General features: G+C 36.3%; 1 protein-coding gene across 1 annotated transcript in view; it reads left to right on the top strand.

The window, feature by feature from the left end:
* The first annotated feature begins 3,956 nt into the window (after positions 1-3,956).
* Positions 3,957-20,170, top strand: part of IL13RA2 (interleukin 13 receptor subunit alpha 2) — a 68,778-nt gene continuing 52,564 nt past the window's right edge. The window contains exon 1 of the mRNA XM_059911229.1: positions 3,957-4,004. The gene's annotated coding sequence lies outside the window, so the exon portion shown is untranslated. The remainder of the gene's footprint in view (positions 4,005-20,170) is intronic.

Genomic DNA, 20,170 nt, shown 5'->3' with positions numbered 1-20,170 from the left:
CTAACCCTCACAAAATGACTCTAAAAGATTCCTGCAAAGAATATTGATGATATTACTAATAATGTAAGCATGACTGAATAAGAAATTGACAGCATTCTTTGCAAACTACATTATTAGTTTAAATACAAAACAAAAGAAATCCAAAAAACATGATGATCTAATAAGACTTGCTAAAATGTTGGCCTACAGTGTTCAAAGTTAACAAGACTTTGATATATGAATTTATATCCTGTATAGTAATAGTGAACTTTACCTTGAAAATGTTTTTTGCCTTAAGATATTAGCTAATGATGACAATGTAGGTGTATAATGTATAAATGAACATACATCTACTGAGAGGATGTGTTCAAAATAAGAAAACAGTGAATTTTATTATCTACAAAGTTTGGAGACCACCATTTTAATACAACCTCTTACTGTATTAGCAATATTTATTTACATGTCTGTTTTCTATACTAAATACTAATTTTCTTGAGGGGAGAGAGACTGTGTCTTATGTTTGTGTCTAGAGTATGTAGCTCTTGGTTTTTTAGTGCTAGGTGCTAGGTGCTCAATTAATATCTGCTAAATGGAAATAGAAGAATGTAGGAATACAGACAACATTAAAAGGCAGCCTGATCTCTGTTAGCAGATAGACAATTTTTTGTTATGTGATCTTGGAAAATGCACTGTTTTCCTCATCTAGAAAATGGGATGAATACATCCTGTTCTTCCTATCTCAGTGGTTTCTTATGAAACTCACATGTAAAAATAAATATAAAATTTAAAGCCATGTACAGCTCTGATGTGTTTATACTATTTTTCAAATGTAAACTACTTTGGAAGCTTAGTATCATGAAAAACTGAAAAAAGAAAATGACAGAGGAGAAAAATATTAGCTATGTCCTGAAAATTAAAATAAATGCCTTTTAGTGTGTTTTGCCTTTGGAATGCTGACAGTTTCCTCCAGTTGTTCAAATTGTTTCAATGAACATACTATAAATGTTACAGGGGTTTTTTGAAAAAGAGAAAGAGGGAAATGTAGACATTGCTTACCATTTCCAAACGCTTCCTATAGTTCAAGTGGTTTCAGCATTCCCTTTGTTCTTGTTTTAGTCAATTCTACTTAAAAAGAAATCATTTAGAGATAAGAAGTGAAAATGGAAAGCACAAAAGGGAAACCATTGGGGCAGCTTCCCCATTTGGTTTCAGACTCATTTCCAGAGAATGTGAATGCTTATAGTCACATGAAAAGGCAAGTCTAATACTTCATTTCTATTTTGTTAACTAAGGTAAACAAATAAGTTTGGGGTTGTTTTTTTTTCTTTTTTTGAGTGTGAGGAAATGAACTACAGTAGTTTAATGAAACCTGGGAGATGCAGCACCTTGGGAGAAAGGAATTTGGTTTTTAATAGGTAGGGATCCCAAGAGCAGGAAAAAAGGAGTGAGGTTTATGTGGAGTGAGGCTGACCTATCCTACCTGATCTAACTTAAGTTTCATGAGAGATCCAGGTGAGATATTTCCTGATTACGTTCTAATATCACCTCTAGATTTTTTCCTGACCATTTTAATACTCTCTTCAGCTACCCCAAAACCACTTACTATCCTCTCAGTTCTCAAATCAGCCCATGGTTGTCTCCATTTTATTTTCACTTTCCTTCTTCTATTCTCCTTTATTCCTTTTGCTTCTTCCATGTGTGCCCTTGTCCCTTGTCCAAGTGTTTATAGATAATACATATGTGGTTGTGTATATGAATATATATATCTATATAAATGATGAAATGCAACTTGTGAGCACTGAATAAATGTCTTGAAATAAATAAACGAAAGTGACATTCAATAATATTTTGCAATTGGATGAATAATACTTGCTATTTCTGTTTTCAACTTAATGATTTAACTGATGATTGATGCGTTCAATAGTATATCAAAGTAGAGCATGTCATAGTGCCAGTCTGTATACTAGCTATCCCTCAGGGATTATTCAACTCATTCATTCATTTAGAGCATATTTATTGAGCACTTAATGTGTGTCAGGTACTAGGGCATCATCAGTGAACAAAACAGACAAAAATACCTGCTGCATATAGCCTACAGTCTAGAGGAGAGAGACAGGCAATAAATGACAAATTAATTAATTCACTAACTAGATGATATTGTTTATTAGAAGGAAATGCATGCTTTGAAATATAGAAATAGTAGGTGTGCTGTGTGTGTGTGTGTGCGTGTGTGTGTGTGTGATTGGAACAGGTTGCAGTTCTAAATAGAGTGGACATAGTGTTGGTCTTATTGAGAAGGAGATGTTTGAGAACCAAAGAGAGCAAGTCAGGTACTGAACCAGACTGATCTTTTAGGGCCCCTCAAATCTCACTACAAAGGTGATACCTATTCTGCCTATGTGTAGAGTTGGTCCGATTTGTATACCACGTCAGGGTTAAATCCAAAGGGCACCATTACTTTCTCTTGTTGAGAGTCTGATTCATCAATAGAAAACAGAAGCCTTAGAGAGGCATTAGTTCTTGTGCTATTGTGTAATATATGGGAAGACAGCTTTTACATTGGCAATACCTTCATACATTCCAAAAGTTCAAATTTCAAATATATAACATATGGCTATTAGAACATAAAAATGCACCTTGGCCTGCACTATGTAGTTCTCCAGAGAATCTAACTTCACAAAATGAAGTGGTCTGGAAATGAGGACAAGTATCTAGTGCTCAGCCAAAATATTTCTCTGGTGACATAAGAATTAGGGAGCCAAGAACTGCATCACCCACTCCAGATTTCTGGCTTTCTCCCAAGAGTTTAAACATTTGTTTCCTGAGAAATACCACAAAGAATTTCTTGGCTTCTGGACAGGATACCACAAAGCTAAAACTGCACTGCTCTTATTTTGTGAGCTTGAATTCGGACTTTTACATTTTTTAAATTTATATTTTTTTGTACTGTGGTTATACAGCTATATTTTGGATAAACTGGATGATTGCTTAATATTATTCTGGCAGATAAAATCTTAGGTAAGGAGAAGATACTATAGACCCCATGTAAATTCTAAATACATTCTAAAGGGTTTTAGAGTGTAAAACATAAAATGAGAATCTCAAATCTAGGCAGGCCTTACCAGAATTCTGAAGCAAGGCATTTACCTAGAGAAACAGAAAATAGGTCATGGGACATAAGAGATGTGCTCTGAGGGGAATGTTGAAAGAACAGTATTCATCAACACAAAGAAGAGAAGCCTGAGGGATAATTTAATAATTGTCTTAAAGTATCAATGACTCAGATGTGGAGGATAGTCAGTAGTCTCTTTATTCTTAGATGATTAAATAAACTTAAGAAAGGGCATAGGAGATTTTTGTTAGACCCTTAAGGAGGAATCTTGATTGTGAAACACTGGAAATGGATCCTGAGGAAAGTAGTGGAATCTTCTCTCTAAAGAGGTTTATAAATAGGAGAAAGTCTCATTTGTCTATGATGGTTTGAATGTAGCAGCAAGACCTAGCGGCCCTAAGGATTCTTCTGTAGTACTACATTTGGTACACTAGCTCTTTTGGAATCATGTTGTCTTTATATAATGTTGGAGTGTGCTGGCATGATTTGCATTTAAAATATTGGTTAAGTGATATTTTAAAAAAAAATCTTCTGTAAACAAATTATAATCTTTAGTAGTTTCCTCTCATTTCAAAACATAATGATAGTGTGAGTAATATCTCAGTATGTTTCTTTACCATATCAGTAATAATTATTTCACTGGTGATGATTAGTATAAAACCCATTCTTCTTGGAAGGAGGGAAAATAATGTGAACTATGCCAGCCCACACAAGTTCTGTTACCTTAAGCATTTTGTAAAAGCAAACAGTATTTATTTGAATAATTTCCTTTCCACAGATATCATCAAGAGGTTACCACATTTAATATGTTTTTTCATATAAGTTCATTTGCTTTTAACCCATATTACTCTTCTTACACAGGCCTTGTAGAGACAGTTCACAAGAAGTGGCTGGGTCTCACACATTTGGAAAGGTAAGTTTTAATTTTCGTAAAATTTATAATAAAATTGTGTAAAATAAATGTATTTGTAATAAAGCAAATTTTATTTTAAAGTATTTTTGGAGACTAATTAGAGCTGGATATGACTTTGTAGGTCATCAAGCTTATTTTACTGTTGAAGAAATTGAGGTCTTGAGAAAATGAAATTTGCATCCAATGTAACTGGTAGAATTATGGCCAAAACTCAGGTCCCCTAACTCACAGTCTAGTGCTCTTAATACACATCACTAAATCTGTCTCTATTTTAATGGTTATGGTTATTTGTCTGGTGAGGTGCCGTGGGTATGTGTATGTCTGTGAGGGATAAGAATCTGTTGGCCCATAGAAGTGTGGCAGGCATATGAGAGAGAGATGACTCAGAAGAGCATTTTCTTTAAAATCGAGGGACACAGGAAGGGGACCATGGCAGAGGGAGATTCATACAGAAGATATTTCTTATGACTTTAGAGATGACCTTTTTCTTTTGGGACTCTTCTAGAATAAGGGCTGAGGAGGAGAAGGGAGAGATACTAATTTACCATGCTTGGAAATTAAAAAAAAAAGGTTGATATCTGTTGATATCATGGGAATTTGACTCACATTAAATATCATAGATGATAGTTAAGAAATTAAATGTGGCATATATTGGCCACAACAAATCCCACCAAACCTTATGAAAAAGAATGTTCACAGCTGTTTAATTTTTTTCTAAGGAGTCCATAGTAAGCAGCATCTATGTAGCTTGGAATTAGAGTCTGTCTGTGTCATTAAGTATTTGGATGACATAGCAAATGACAATTGTCAAACAGTGTGGCATTCTAAAAGACTCATGGTAATGTGGAAGGCCAATGTCACTGATACATTAAATGAAGGAGAAAGAAGATAGTCCAAATTTACACACAGTCAAGCTACCTTGTCCTAAATAAAAACTATGTTTGCTGGACCCATCTCAAGTTCTCCCTCCCTGGACAACTCAAGTCCTCCTTCATATTTTTCTTGTGGGGCCAGAGAAGGTGGGCCAGAGGGAAGATAGGGAATACTTTCAATACTCCAAGGAGAAGATAGTGAGACCTCCTATTTATCATTTAAAACTCCACTTAGACATCATCCCCTCGCTGAAACCCATAGCCTGGATTTCCATAGACCCACATGGAAAAAATGCTTCTCTCTATCGTAGTATTTAGTAGACCGTATCATATTTGTCTTTGCACCTGTCTACCTCCCTGGCCTAGCCTGTGAGCTTCTTGAGGGAAGAAAATATATTTTTATGCCTTTCCCCTAATTTAGGTTTTCCAACCTTTAGGAAGAAGTGGAAAGGATAACTGCTTTTCTACACTGGCTTCCTTACAATCCTTTATTCTATCTTCTGGGTCTCTGAGATTCAGCAGCCCACTCTGGCATATGGAACTGATAAACTAGGGAAGGAATCTGGTCATTGTTATTTAATGTTTGAGAACTTATAATTTTCTGTGGATGTTATATCCTGAGACACTCTGCTGCATTTTCTCCAAAGGAGGGGCCTCTTTCGTATCAGTAATGGAACTTGAAGGATTTCTGTTAAGCATTTACAGAAAATTGTTCCTCTTACTTAAAAAAAATGCAGGAGGCTTAGGCATAGTTGCCAAGCGTGGGAATGAGGTCTTTGATGGCTTAGCAATTCTTGCTTTCCTATCTCCTTCCCTTTTGATATTTTCTCATTATGTTTATCCTCCCTCTTCTAGGAGTTTTTGTTTTGTTCATACACGCATCCATGTATTCATACCTTCATTCCTTACAGATCACTAAAATGTAGCAGTCCTAGTCTTTGTACTTTGCAAAATACTCAAGATAAGAATGTCATACTGTGCAAATGTGAAAGATTAACACCTACCTGTTTCTTTCCCATACAGACCTCTTGAGTACTTTATGTGAATATCAATGCATGCTTTAGAGAAAATAATTCCTGCTTTGAGAGCTTATCACAGAGACGTTATGCCAAATTGGGACTTGTAACCCCAGTAGGTGGCAAGGGGTAAATCTTGACAAGTAAATGGACAGATAGAGCTTTATTTTATTCAACCCCTGCCCGATCTTCTGATTAAAATCTTCTATCACCTAATTCACACATAGGCTTACTGTGAGCCAGGCACATAGTAGATGCTTTACACATATTCATTTAATTCTCACTGCAATCCTGTGAAGTAAGCCCTTTTAAAGATGAGGAAAGTGAGGCATGAAGATGTTTAGTACATTCTCTAGGATCACGCAACTTGTAAATAATGGTGCTGAGATTCAAACCCAGGCAATATGACTCCAGATTTAATGTTCTTAGACACTATACTAAGATCTGAAACTTTTATGATTAATTTAGTATGTATATCTGCATTTCTCTTAGCTATTCTGTGTCTTCTTCTAAATGTGTGTCACATATATATGCTACAGAGCAGCTCAGAACCAAGGAAAATGGTATGTAACTTTGCTCTCAACATTTAAACACAGCACACAAGGATTAATGGGGAATCTACCAGAAAGATCAATTGAAACTAGTAGCAACAGAAAATCAGTGCAACAATTTGGTGACACAGAATGAAGGAAGATATTTTTAAAAAGTTATATTTAACAGCTTAGTGAGGTATAATTGATATGCAAAGAACTGTACATATTTAATGTGTACAATTTGATGAGTTTGGAGGATTTTTTTTAAAGGTGTCTTTTGGGTCCTGAAATTATGAGTCTTTGAACAACTTTCTCTTCAGGGAAATTTTCATTTATTGCCCCTTAGTTGTCACATGAGCACAAACATTTTTAATTGGTCTTCAAACTTGAATAGAAAATAAAGGAAATGAGGGGTTTAAAAGTAAGTAAGTTTCATATTTTAATGCAGTAATGCCACCAGCCAGGCAAGGAAAAGTTCTAGAAAAGAGCTTTGTAAGAATGAGTCTTATAAAGTGAATAAAAGACTGTGTGGCTTTTAGAAACTTAGTGATTAGCACTGTAGTATTAATATTGCTGAAACTTTGACTATTTACAATAGAAGAAGTTAAAAGAAAGATGACTGAATTAGTTCTGACATGTTACCATGTGAGATAATATACTTTTGTACTTGAGAATAAAGGACAGAAAGATTAAAACCAATGAACACCATTTAGTTTATCTAGTGATGTTTGATAATTGTTCCAATCAGCAAATGTTCATCTTTTTTTAACGTTGTGGTAATTCTCTAGAGTTCCTAATTTTCTAGTTTTAGAATGACCCATGCCTCAACCTGTTACGCAATCCAAATGGTCACCGGACAATCTCATTCTCAGTCTCAGAGCTTTAAGGACCATGTATATATCATTACCTCTCAAATTTTATCTCTAGTACTGAACTCTCTGCTACGCTCCAGATTTGTGTATCCAACTGTCTACTCTGTATCTTCACTTGGAAGTTTAATGAGCATCTCAAACTTATCATGTCCAAAATTGAATTCTGTATTCCCACACCAAGCCTGCTCCTCCCCCACTGTGCCTCCTTTCAATAAATGGCATCACCATTTACCTAGTTGCTTAGATTAGAATCCTTGGTGTCATTTTAGATTACCCTCTCTCTCACATACCCTACATCTAATCCTTTAGAAATCACATCAGCCCTACCTTCAAAATATATTCAGAATATGGCACTCCCCACCATCATAATGCAAGCTGCCATCATCTCTTGGTAGAAAATCACAAAACTTTCTCGGATAGGAAACTGTTTCCTTTTACAGTTTATTGTCTACTCAGCAGCTGGAGTTATCTCTAAGCTATAACTAATTTCATATGCTCCCCAATCAAAACCTTCCAATAGCTCCCCATCTCACTCAGAACAAAAGCCAAAGTCTAAAATGGCCTGGAAGGCACCACACAAATTGCCCCCTCTGTCTACCTCTCTGACCTTTCCTCTTCTTACTTTCTTCTTTGCTTACTCTGCTCCGGCAACACAGGCTTCCTTGTCACAACTTACACAGTCCCTCATCAAGGCCATTGCACTTGCTATTCCATTTGCCTGAAGCACTCTCTACTCAGTTATCTTCATGACTCCCTCCATCCTTTTATTCAGATCCTTCCTCAGAGAGGCCTTCCTGATCATCCTTCCTAAAATAACCTTGTTTCCTCACTCCACCCATTACTATTTAACCTCTTACCCTGCCTCTTTTTTTTATGGCATTTATCATTACCTAACATATTTTTTTGCTTGCTTGTTTGTTTATGATCTATCTCCACCACTGGAATGTAAGTTCAGTGAGGGCAGGAATTTGTTCATTCATTGCTGTATCCTGCTTACCTAGCACAGAACTCAATGTTTGTCAAATAAATGACTGACTGAATGAATGAATGACGGTAACCTAGGGAGAAAGTAGGTCATAGTCTGAGGAAAGAAATAAAACATTTCTTTAAAGATATGCTGCCAATCTAAAATATAGTTCACAAATATTAGTGTAAAGTATCCAGCTGTTCTCTTTTCAGGTGATACAGCCACTTTGAAGTCAAATGTTAATATGCAATAAATATGATCCATAAAATCTGTGGTTTTCTTCTAAATTAAATGCAAAGATTAATAGATGAGATGGTTTTGAAACCCGGTTTAGGAACTGTTTAAGCATTTTAAAACCCGTATGCCACTATTAGAATGACAACTTGAGAAAATTAATATGTATTGTTGATCTTTATTTTTCCTAAAATTATGCTGTGCCCTGGCGGTTAGGAATTTTCTGCTGGTTGTCCGGCCTCCAGCTGGGACTTAACTTCCTAATTTTATTAAGGCTCAATACAAGGACACACATGTGTGTACTCTGGTTTCCTGTTAGTAGTTCATTAACAAGTTCATTATATGTTTGTTCCTGTCTCAGCATTATCAAGACAAATAGGGAAAGATCATGATGTTATGGTAAAAGTCTATATGATTGTTTCTCTGAACTCTTTTGATTGAAAACTGTTTATTTTGTAATACATTTAGCTGTTAAAGGGGATAAGTGGGAGAGTTGTTTTGTAACTTGTATTCTCAGAAGAAAATTCGGCAGGACAGACTCCTCTGGAGAATAGCCTTGTCTGTTTTAATGAATTTATGGAAAAAAAGACTTTTACCACGTTTCATCAATTATTTTCAAAGGATTCAAATAAACTAAGGAGTATTTAATACTAAATAGCAGTGTGATATAGTGGAAACTGATTCTTATATAGGCTGTTACTAATTAAATGGCCTTGATTAGGTCATCGCTGCATTCAGGGCTTTGGTTTACTTGGCTGTAAAAAGAGGGTGTTTGTTAGACTAGGATTTTTAGATTTGTTTCAACATTTAAGCAATATCTGTGAACATGATGCTTTCTTACCTTTGAAAGTAGGAATATCAGTTTTCATGATATGATTAATAAAAATTTTATCTTGGTAATTGTTAAATCTAGATAATGGGTACATGCAGTTTCATTATACTATTTCTACTTTTATATATCTTTGAATATTCTTAAACAGTAGCAAACTTAGAAATATAATTGATGAATAAAATGCTTGATAGCAGATAATATATTATGTTCACACTGATCTTGTGAAGTCTATTTCATGTCTATGCTGTTTTCTTCCAGTGTCCTCTGAAACATTTATATAAAATAGCAGTTCCTCTTATGATCATTCCAGGGCAGTTTTCTTCAGTTTTTAGGGAACTGCACCAAGGTTCACGACCAGATTAAAAATATCCCCATGTACAGATTTTCAAGGTGAAAGTATTCCTTGATCAGAAAACTAACAAAAGTTTCTTACAAGCCTCATATAATTTATATTGATTTGGCAACTCACAACATGAACTTTAGATTGGCTTAATTATCTGTACCTCCTTCTTAAACCCAGGCTAATTTTTCCCCTCGCCACCCTACACGTTGCCAGGTCATTTCTGGAAGATAATATGGCAGACTACATTGCAGCTGAGCAATCCTGGGTTTAAATCCCTATTTCAACCATTTCCTAAATGTGAGACCTTGGGAAAGCTTTTAAACTTCTCTGAGCCTCAGTTATCTTTTCTATAAAGTGGGAATGTCAATAGTAGTATCTACATCATGGAGTTATTGTGAGGACTAAAGAACATGGGTAATCATTAAACACACTGCCTGACAAGCGGTTTAAACCAACATCATCAGCCTATTCTGTCATTATTATTTTTGTCACTTAGTTGTTTGCATTATTAGAATAAAGCTATGTGTGGAGAAATTTTTTTAAAAAGGGAGAAAATATGGCTGTTTTGGTTACCTTCTCTAGAAGCATTCAATACATATTTATTGAGCATCTGCTATACTCTAGGAACTGGATTTATAGAGGTAAGTAAGGCACACTTCCTGCTCTTAAGGAAATCACATACTAAGGGGAAAAACTGACATGTGAAAGCTTAGAGTCAGGGCTGAACTTAAAGGAGTGACAGAGTAGGCAATTGTTGGCATGCTGAGATTTAAAGGGAGCTAAAAACAAAATATAACCAAAGCCAGAAACCTCTGGCCTATCACTACATCTGAATTACCATTAACATATTTTTCTTTGGAGCTTATACATACTTTGATTTTTGGATTCCATGTGCAAATGCCTTTGGGAAGAGTAACACATTAAGTAATATCAATTGCATCTTTAAAAAAATTGAAGTATAGTTGATTTACAGTATTGTGTTAGTTTCAGGTATACCACATAGTGATTCTTTTTTAATTTTTTTTTTTGCAAATTATATCTCATTGTAGGTTATTACAAGATAATGGCTATAATTCCCTGTGCTATACAGTAAATCCTTGTTGCTTATCTATTTTATGTATAGTAGTTTGTATCTGTTAATCCCATACCCCGAATTTGTCCCTCCCTTCTTCCCTCCCTCCCTCTCCCCTTTGGTAACCATAAATTTGTTTTCTACATCTGTGAGCCTGTTTCTGTTTTGTACATGGATTCATTTGTATTATTTTCTAGATTCCACATATAGTGATTTCATATAATACTTGTCTTTTCTCTGTCTGACTTATTTCACTAAGCATAATATTCTCTAGGTCCATCCATGTTTCTGCAAATGGCAATATTTCATTCTTTTTTATGGCTGAGTAATATTCTATATATACCACGTCTTCTTAAGCTAAGCATTTGTTGATGGGCACTTGGCTTGCTTCCATGTCTTGGCTATTGTAAATAGTGCTGCTATGAGCTCAATTGCACTTTTATGAAGATTTATTTCTAAGTTATTTAGAGTACAGAGAAAATTGCTATAATCAAGACACCTCAAAATATTATGGCTCAAGCAACAGACCAAATGTGGGCAGCCAGCACTGCTGCAGGAGGTCATCCAAGGCCCAGGGTCCTTCTGCCTGTTGCTTTGCTATCTCCTAGTATGGTGACTTTGTCTATGTGGTCAAATTGGCTCCCATTATCATGTCTGTGCTATAGCCTACTGGTTGAATGAGGAGAGAGAAAGAAGAGGACAAGAGTTTTTTTTGTCAAAACATGATCCAAAGGTTGCACACATTGCTGCTGCTTGCATATCATTGTCTAAATTTCTGTCATATCTTCATACCTAACTGCAAAGGAGTCTGGAAAATATAGTCTCTGGCTGGGAGGCCATGTACACAGCTAAAGCTCATAAGGTTCTGTTACTAACAGGAAGAATAGGAGAATGGATACTGGGAAACAATTAGAGTCTCTGCCACAGTTTATCAGACAACTTTATCTTGATAAGCTTCCTGAAAGACATAGGCCTTTCCAAATAGGGGAGTTGTATGAATCATAAAGAAATGGTTAAAAAGACGGTTGACTTGTCTGTGGTGTTTTCTGACATCAACCAATTATTCAGTCTCAGATTTTCTAACACCAACTGGGTATCCTACCATTCAATTCAAATCTGACACTATCTGTAGTTAGCAAAGACCCCACAGGTTAGAAGTCAGTCCATCAAGACTGTCCCCACTTCAGATGCCAGTCGAAAGTCCCAGTACTTCTGACCAACTAGCTATAAATTCAGGAAGTCCTAACGACTCATTTCAGGTTTGATAGTTCACTAAAATGACTCAAGGAACTTTGGAAGACACTTTACTTGCTATTAATGGTTTATTATAAGAGCAGCCAAATGGGAGAGACGTATAGGGCAAGGTATTGGTGGGGATGAGGGTACCACAGCTCATGGAGCTTTTATTCTCTCTCCAGGCATGTCAACTTCGTAGTACCTTAATGTGCTCACCAACCTGGAAGCTCTTCACACCCAGTTGTTTAGGGGTTTTTATGGAAGTCTCATTAGTAAGGCATAATTGATTAAATCTTTAGTGATTGAACTCAACTTTCAGCCCCTCTCACCTTCCAGGAGCTCAGGGAGTGGGGATGATAGTTCCAACCTCTAATCTCAAAGTTGGTTTCTCTGGCAACCAGCCTTCATCCTGAGCTAAGCGGAGGCTCACCAATCATCACCTCATTAGCATAAACTCAAGTTTGGCTGAAAGGAGCTCATTACGAATAACAAAAGACACTCCATTAACTCAGGAAATTCCAAGGGTTTTAGGAGCTTTGTGCCAGGAACCGGGGACAAAGGACCAAATATATCCGGAGCAGCAGTTCCCCCCACCCAAGCCATCTCTTCCTAAAGATATTCACTTTTTTTACCACAATGCACATAGAATGAGTTGTTCTTTCCTCTGAACTCCCTTAGCTGCCAATGATTCTATCATAGTATACTGTTCTTATCACACAGTACTATAATTATCAATAGTTTCTAGTTTCTATCCCTCTAACTAGAATGTGAGCTACATGAGATAGTATCTAGCTCACATTTGTACCCCCAGCATCTAGCGAGGTGCTTGACACATCATTGCTCTGTGAACCGTTAAATGAATGTGAGAGGATAGAAAGCAGAGACCGGCACTGCTGACTTTTGGCAGTCTGTGTGTCTGTGTTTAAGTGTGTTTGGTGTTAATCTGGGGACTAGATCATGATGTTGCTAACTGTATTTCCCAGCTCATTTGGATTTCCTGAGAATCTCAGCTCTGGTATCCTGCTGTTGAATCTGTGGTAGTCTGTAGGGGAACTCAGAGTTCATAAATTAGCTGGTTTCAGAGTATTAAATACTGGATTTGGGGGAACACAGGCAGTCTAGATGCCCTTTGTCTTACAGAGCATGTTCTTTATAGGACACTGCTTTTCTGTATACATGTCAACTATACCAAATAACTTTTCAAGTCAGTTTTCCGGGGTGTTATGATTTTTAAAAAATCCCCACAGAACCTAAGAAGTTTAACATTTGCCTGAAAGTTTAAAAACTGTTCTCAAATTCAGAGAATTTTTTTAAGAATGGGGTGTGTGTGTGTGTGTGTGTGTGTGCGCGTGTGCGCGCATATATAAACTAGAATGGTTATTTTATTTATTTTTTAAATCTTTATTTTTCTTGTTCATGCTAATTTGATGTCTTTTAGCATTACAAAGGAAATAACACTTCGGGGCATTAAATAATGCCTTTGCTGATTGCCTCACTTGAACAGCAGTTCAGGAATACCCATTTCCTGTTTTGATGGTCAACAGAATGGGAGTTACAGAGCTTTACACAATGAAAGAGATATCCTGATCCCTGCCAGTAAGCTACTTTAGCTGGTGAGGTATCAGGAAGAATCCCAGCAGTAGCTCTGTAGGAAGAGCACTGGACTATGTGTCAGGTCTACCTAGGTTTTATTTCTCTTGAATTTTTGACTTCTGGAAGTAATTTAACCTACTGAAACTTGAGTGATATCCATTTATAAAACTGAAATATTATCTACTTAGCTATCTCAGTGGGATAATGGATAAAATAAAGTAATATATATGTTCCTGCTAAAGAGCTCAGAGATAGTATTTGTCTACCCTAGGCCCATCTAGCTTCACTTCATGGTGTCAGCCTAGGAAGTCTCAGTTCTGATATACCCCTGGCCCAATGAGAACCATTTTCTTTTAGCAGGTAGAAGTCTGGAAATAACCTAGTGTATGCTATGCCTCTGGAATTGATTTGGGCCCCTGGGAAACTTTGTAAGCATCAGGCTTTAGCATTTATCTCTTACCCCACCATCTGCTACTGGCTGTTTAATTGGACTTTGGTTCCAATCTGGAAGCTCAATTCTTTCTCCGTGTCTCTGTTGAAATTGGGATCCAGACCTAAATCTTTTGCCTAATTTCTGCTGGCCCCTTTCCAGGGACTGACAGTTGACTGCTTGCAGAATCATTTGTATCATCTTGCCTGATTCTCTCAGAAGAATGACTTGACCCCAATTGTCCTTAGGAACTTCCCCACTCTGAGGCTTTGATGTACCTCTTCATTTCATGTCCCTTGGATGAAATGAAGGGACATGACCCTGGCCTGCATCAAATGTGGGTTTATACACTTTTTTTGGTGTAGACCAGCTTCCAGCTATGGGGGCACCAGTCCAACTAGTCTTATCCCACCTCCTTTCTCTACACCAATCAGGCTTACTCCCAAATTCTCTCTTAGGAGTTGCAACATGCCTTGTATCTGTGTCAGAGTAATGAGTGCTAAGATATAAGCATACAGGTATCACTGGCAACTTCTAATGATGTCACTAGAAAGCCATCAAATAGGACTTTTAGTATATTAAAATGAGTTGTCTTTTTAGTGTCTTTCTCTTCATACCAAGGAGCAAAGCTAAGCCTATGCTTTCACTGATTAAGCTATCAAATCAAAGTAGAAGTTCAAATCTAATCAACTTTAACATCTGAGGCATGGTGCATTATTGTTTCCAACAGCATTTTATTAACTTTACAGTCAGCCCTCCATATCTGTGTGTTCTGCATCCACAGATAAGGAGGGCCAACTGTACTACACCATTTTATATAAGGGACTTGAGCATCCATGGATTTTGGTATCCGTGTGGGGATCCTGGAACTAATCTCTTGTGGGTATCACGGGATGACTGTATTTAATTTATGGTTTGCATGTCTACAAATAAATGTGCTGTATTATTCCAAGATATTATTATACTTCTATTTCTTTGAATTGTACCTCTCCATTATACTACTATAAAGTATAGTATAATAAAATATTTGCAAGGGCCAGAAGATTTGGGGGAAATAGGAAGCTTGAAGAAAACTTCCTGGAGAGTTGTTTTTTGTTTTTTCTTTTTTTAAATAGAAGAAGGTAAATGAGTTAATTGGAATTGTATTCACAGGGAAAGGAAAGAAGATTTTGAATCTAGGTGTCCTTTTTCTTACCATCATGTCAACAAATTCTGATTATAAAATTCCTCACGTAGGCCTGATAAGTAATTTCTGACAAAAATGACTGTGAAAGAGGCAAACTAGCTGACATCTGAAAAGCAGATACCAAACTACCTAAACAATTCTCAGTTTCTTTCTACCTTCCAACTTCAATTTAGGGGGAAGCATTAACTATGTGAAAGAACACAGAGAGAAAAAAATATCTTAGGTAAAACATAAAGTTAGTAATGGAGTGAAGACTGTAATCCATGATCCCCTCTTCATTCACTCTTTGCTTTTTATTTGTTTATTCATATATTTAGTGTAAAATATATCTTTGGTATTTGAGAGAACCTATCAACTCTGAACCTGTGTTCCAAAGCAAGGAAGATACTTTTTATCCATTGGAATATTATATGGTATATAGACTGAGATCCAATCTCAATTCATCCCTATTTCAGAATAAATCACTGATGTCACTTCATCTACTTTAGAAAAGCATCAAAAGTATCCTGGCTTCTTATAGTTTTGCATGGTTCCTGGTCATGGAGATAAAATCAGGGGTGGATTAAAAACTCTGTGGAGACTTGAAAGATGAGGGACGATTTGGTGTTGATCTGAGTTTCTTAATTTAATTTTATCTGGGCTGAAATAAAATCTTGTTTGGTTATGTAAAGAACTATTTGATAAACTTTCAATGGGAGAAAATATACATGACACTTAATGAATTTTAATTATAACACTGAGGATTTTAGAAATCAGGGAAACCTTAGCCATCATCTAGTTCTAATGCTAATTTTACATATGAGAAACTGACCATTTCTTAGGGAAAATACAGAGGCAATTTTTGCTTGGAATTGAAAGTTAGACTAGATGACTTCTGAGGTTCCATTCAATAAAATTTTTGAAACTGAGGCCCAAAGAAGTTAAGGAAATCGCCCAAGCTCACCTAGTTGATTGTGGGAGGGAGAGCCTAGAGTTGAACCCAGGCTTCCGGATTCCTTGTCTACTTATGACTCTTTTCGTACTTAAAGATATTTGAAACTCAACACAGTGAGTTTATAGTCCTGGCATAGCCCTAGCAATCAAATACTTACCTTTGGATTATCTTTTAATTCCCAGTGTGGTGAGTCACATAGTAAAATAACATTAGCATACTGAAATGCTGTATCAGGAACTAATTAAAAGGGAAAGAAAATCACTCAGATGAACTTCATGATTTCCTCTGAATCTTTTGACAAACGTAACCTTGAATGCTGAACTGCTTTGAATGCACATTCTCTCATGACAGTACATTTGGTGGATAAAGCAGAGCTCCTCCTACATAAAGACTTCAGTTCTAAGGTCATTTAAAATCCACTAAGCTAAGAAGCTGTTCAATGAGCAGATTTCAGTGATATTGCAGAAGAATTTGATTATAACTGGACACATTATTCACTTATAGTAAGTCTGGAACTTAAATTTGGGGGAGGGAGAGGGGATTAGAGGTAAATTGTTTTGAATAATTATTTGTTTCACTTTCTTCACCTCTTTTAAAATGGGTTCATAAATCTCTTTTGTGGCAAAAATTGTTTGACTTGACATAATATTAATTTGGGGAAATAATGTAATTTTTTGCATGAAGCTAATTAATAGGTGCTGGTTAATCAGTATAAATAACACTAGTGATTTTAATTTTTATTGTTGTTTTCTTATTAGCCTTTATTTTCTATACAAATCATACCTCTTATAAGCACACCTGGTCCTTTAGAAATGGTAAGAATAGTTGCGTTTTAGAGTTAAGAGGTTTTCTGAGATTGTTTTCTATGTGATTTTTTTTCTGTAAGTGAGAATCTTCCACTTTGCCATAACTTTTCTCTCTTAAGCTCAGAAATAACCATAGAGCTCCTCTAAAATGACTGATTTAATTTACCTTTATATGATATTTTGATTTAATTTATGGAACATGCATACCTCTATATATGGTGATTTCACTTATTTGAATATTATGGTTACATATATAGTAGGTTATTAAAATAAAAATTACAATTTTCACTGCTTTTGCTCTGAAATGAACTAACATTTTATACATTTGTTGCTTGTTTTCCTTTGAAAGAATCCATAGTTAAGATTTAAATCTGACCATCACTTTTATACATTGCACTCATTTTGGATGCTCCAGGTTATCTTTCTTTTTTTAATATGTAAAAAGATATATAAAACCAGAACATGAATATAAGGCATTTATCAGCTGTTTTTGGTTAAAATTTTATTAATGTATAGAATTTTTAGAGCGTTCAAGACTTAATTGCATAGATTTATTATTATTAAGTAAGAAACTAAGGACTAAGAGATCTGGGTTTTAGTTCTAGATCTTTCCCATATAGTCCTGTGACCTTAGGATGGACATCCTACCCCCTCTCCATCTTTATTTCTTCATCTGTAAAATGAGCCAGGTGTCCTGACTCTGCCTAATGTTGTGAAAGGCAGTAGAAATGTTAAAAATGATTATTTAAAAATAGGATTAAACAAAGGAGAGACCGAACAACTATTGGATTCTTATTTTTTTTTTTTTTAATGCTAAGATCTTACCTGTAAATGAAAAGCTGCTTTCAGGGTATTTGTTTGAAAATCGGAGAAATATCACCTGTATTTTTCTGCAGCTTGGAGGAGTGGGGGTAGGGTAGGTTGCTGGTTCCTTTTGATGTATTTTTCAGAGTGTCTTCAAAGAATTAATAGGAGGTGACTCCTGGATATGGGAGAAGCTGAAGGCAGCTAATAACAATTGGGTTATTATGGCCACTATGCTGCAGACATTTTATGTGAACTATCCTAGGGCTCCCCAACCTCTGGGCCATGGACCAGTACCGGTCTGTGGCCTGTTAGGAACTGGGCCGCACAGCAGGAGGTGAGTGGTGGGTGAGTGAGCAAAGCTTCCTCTGTATTTACAGCTGCTTCCCATAGCTTGCGTTACGGCCTGAGCTCTGCCTCCTGTCAGCATTATGGTGAGTTGTATAATTATTTCATTATATATTACAATGTAATAATAATAGAAATAAAGTGCACAATAAATGTAATGCACTTGAATCATCCCCAAACCGCCCCCCCCCACCCCAGTCCATGGAAAAATTGTCTTCCAGGAAACCGGTCCCTGGTGCCAAAAAGGTTGGGGACCACTGCACTATCCCATTTAATTATTTCCTAAGCCCCAAGTATTACTGCCTTCATCTTATAGATAAGAAAATTTAGTACAGAGAGCTGAAGTGTCTTCTTTAGATCTGTGTGGCTGCAGTGTCTGTGCTCTTTCCATTATTCCATGCTGCTCCAAGAGTCTCATGGGGCAATACTGAGAAGATTTGGAATTATGTCTTCCATTCTCTCTGTGGGATCAAGACTTATACTGGGGAGATGGATAACGTGGAGTCACAGAGTAGGTAGGCAGGTGTCTACATGATATGATTTGGGAAGCAGTTGACAGGCCTGCCCACAAGTATCATCTTCATTGGCTTGTCACATTCACTTTCCCTGAGATTTTACCACTAAAATGATTACTTTGTTTGTTTTGTTTTTCTTTGCCAGTGGGGAGGTTGTGAGGATTTTCAAATGCACATACCCCTAGGAGAGTTCATGAATTAAATCTTTTATCATTTAATACCTTAGCAGACAGTGTGAAATTGGAGAAAGAGCTCAGATTTAGGAGCCAGGAAGACCTGGAACTGAATTCTGATGCCACCAAGTCCTAGCTTTTTAACTTGCATGTGATAATTAATCTCTCAGAGCTTCACTTTCTTCTTGAATAAAACAGAGATAATAATGTATATGCATAGGCCCTTATTATAATAATTATAATATATTAAATATCTGGTATGGGTAGTTGTGGTAGAGTGGGAAGAGCACTGGAATGGAAGTCAGGATACTTGGTGTCCTGCCATATGCTTTCATTCATTTGCACAACATCAGTCACTAATAATATTTTTAAGCTGTGCAAATAACAAACCTGTACTTATCAAAGAAAGGCATGGAGAAGAAAGTATATCTTCCCTAGAACAGTGATAAATTCCATTTATACAGATTTTCTTAGAATAGCCAGATAATCCTTCAATACATGATTTCAAAACACAGATGGATGATGTAATTCAGTTTTCTCTGTTTCAAAGAACATGAATATACATAAGGATTATAAATATTCAAAACATTAATGCAATTTATCATCATTTTCCTTTCCTCTATTTCCAGTACCAAATGGTAGCATGACTTCCCAAGCAGTGTCCTAAACTAGAAACATAGGAATCATCCTAGATTCCTTTCTCTCATTTATCTTCAACCATCATTTCATACCCACACACATCACAGATCTCCTTCTCTAAATACCCATTTTCAGATGGAAGATCATGATTTTGGTGTTTGATATTTTGCATTTGAGGTGTGTTTGAGACTTCTAAGTGAAAATTTTGAGAGAACAATTAGATATACAAGTCTGGAGCTCAGAACAGTAGCTCGAGTGAGAGATATATGTTTGAAAGTCATTGGCATATAAATGGTAATGGAAGCTGTGGGGGTGGATAAAATTACGTAGGGAGAACATAGAGTCAAAAGAGATGAGGGCTTCAAAGAACTTCATTTAATATTAGGATAAGTAAAGGGTGAACCTAAAAATGAAATGAAAAGTGTGGCCAGAGAGATAGAAGGAAAACTGGGAAACTGGTGTGAGAAAAGCCAAGGGAACAGTGTTTCAAGAAGGATGGTGGTAAACAGGTGAATGCCACTAAGATTGGGATAAAAAATATTGATTGGATTCAGTAACATGGAGGCCATTAGTTATTTTAGTGGGACATGTTTCAGGAGAGTCATGGATTGGTGGTGGGATGAAGGAAGAAGCCAGAAGGGAATGGAGTGGTGAAGAGTGAGTGGGAGATGTGAAAATAGCAAGTATAGACAACTCTTCCTAGAAATTTGGCTGTGAAGAAGATGGGAGTATTGGGGCAGTAGCTGGAGACAAATATATGG

Source organism: Balaenoptera ricei, chromosome X (genome assembly GCF_028023285.1).
Source record: "Balaenoptera ricei isolate mBalRic1 chromosome X, mBalRic1.hap2, whole genome shotgun sequence".
Lineage (NCBI taxonomy): Eukaryota > Metazoa > Chordata > Mammalia > Artiodactyla > Balaenopteridae > Balaenoptera > Balaenoptera ricei.
This window is presented reverse-complemented; position numbering and strand designations above follow the sequence as displayed.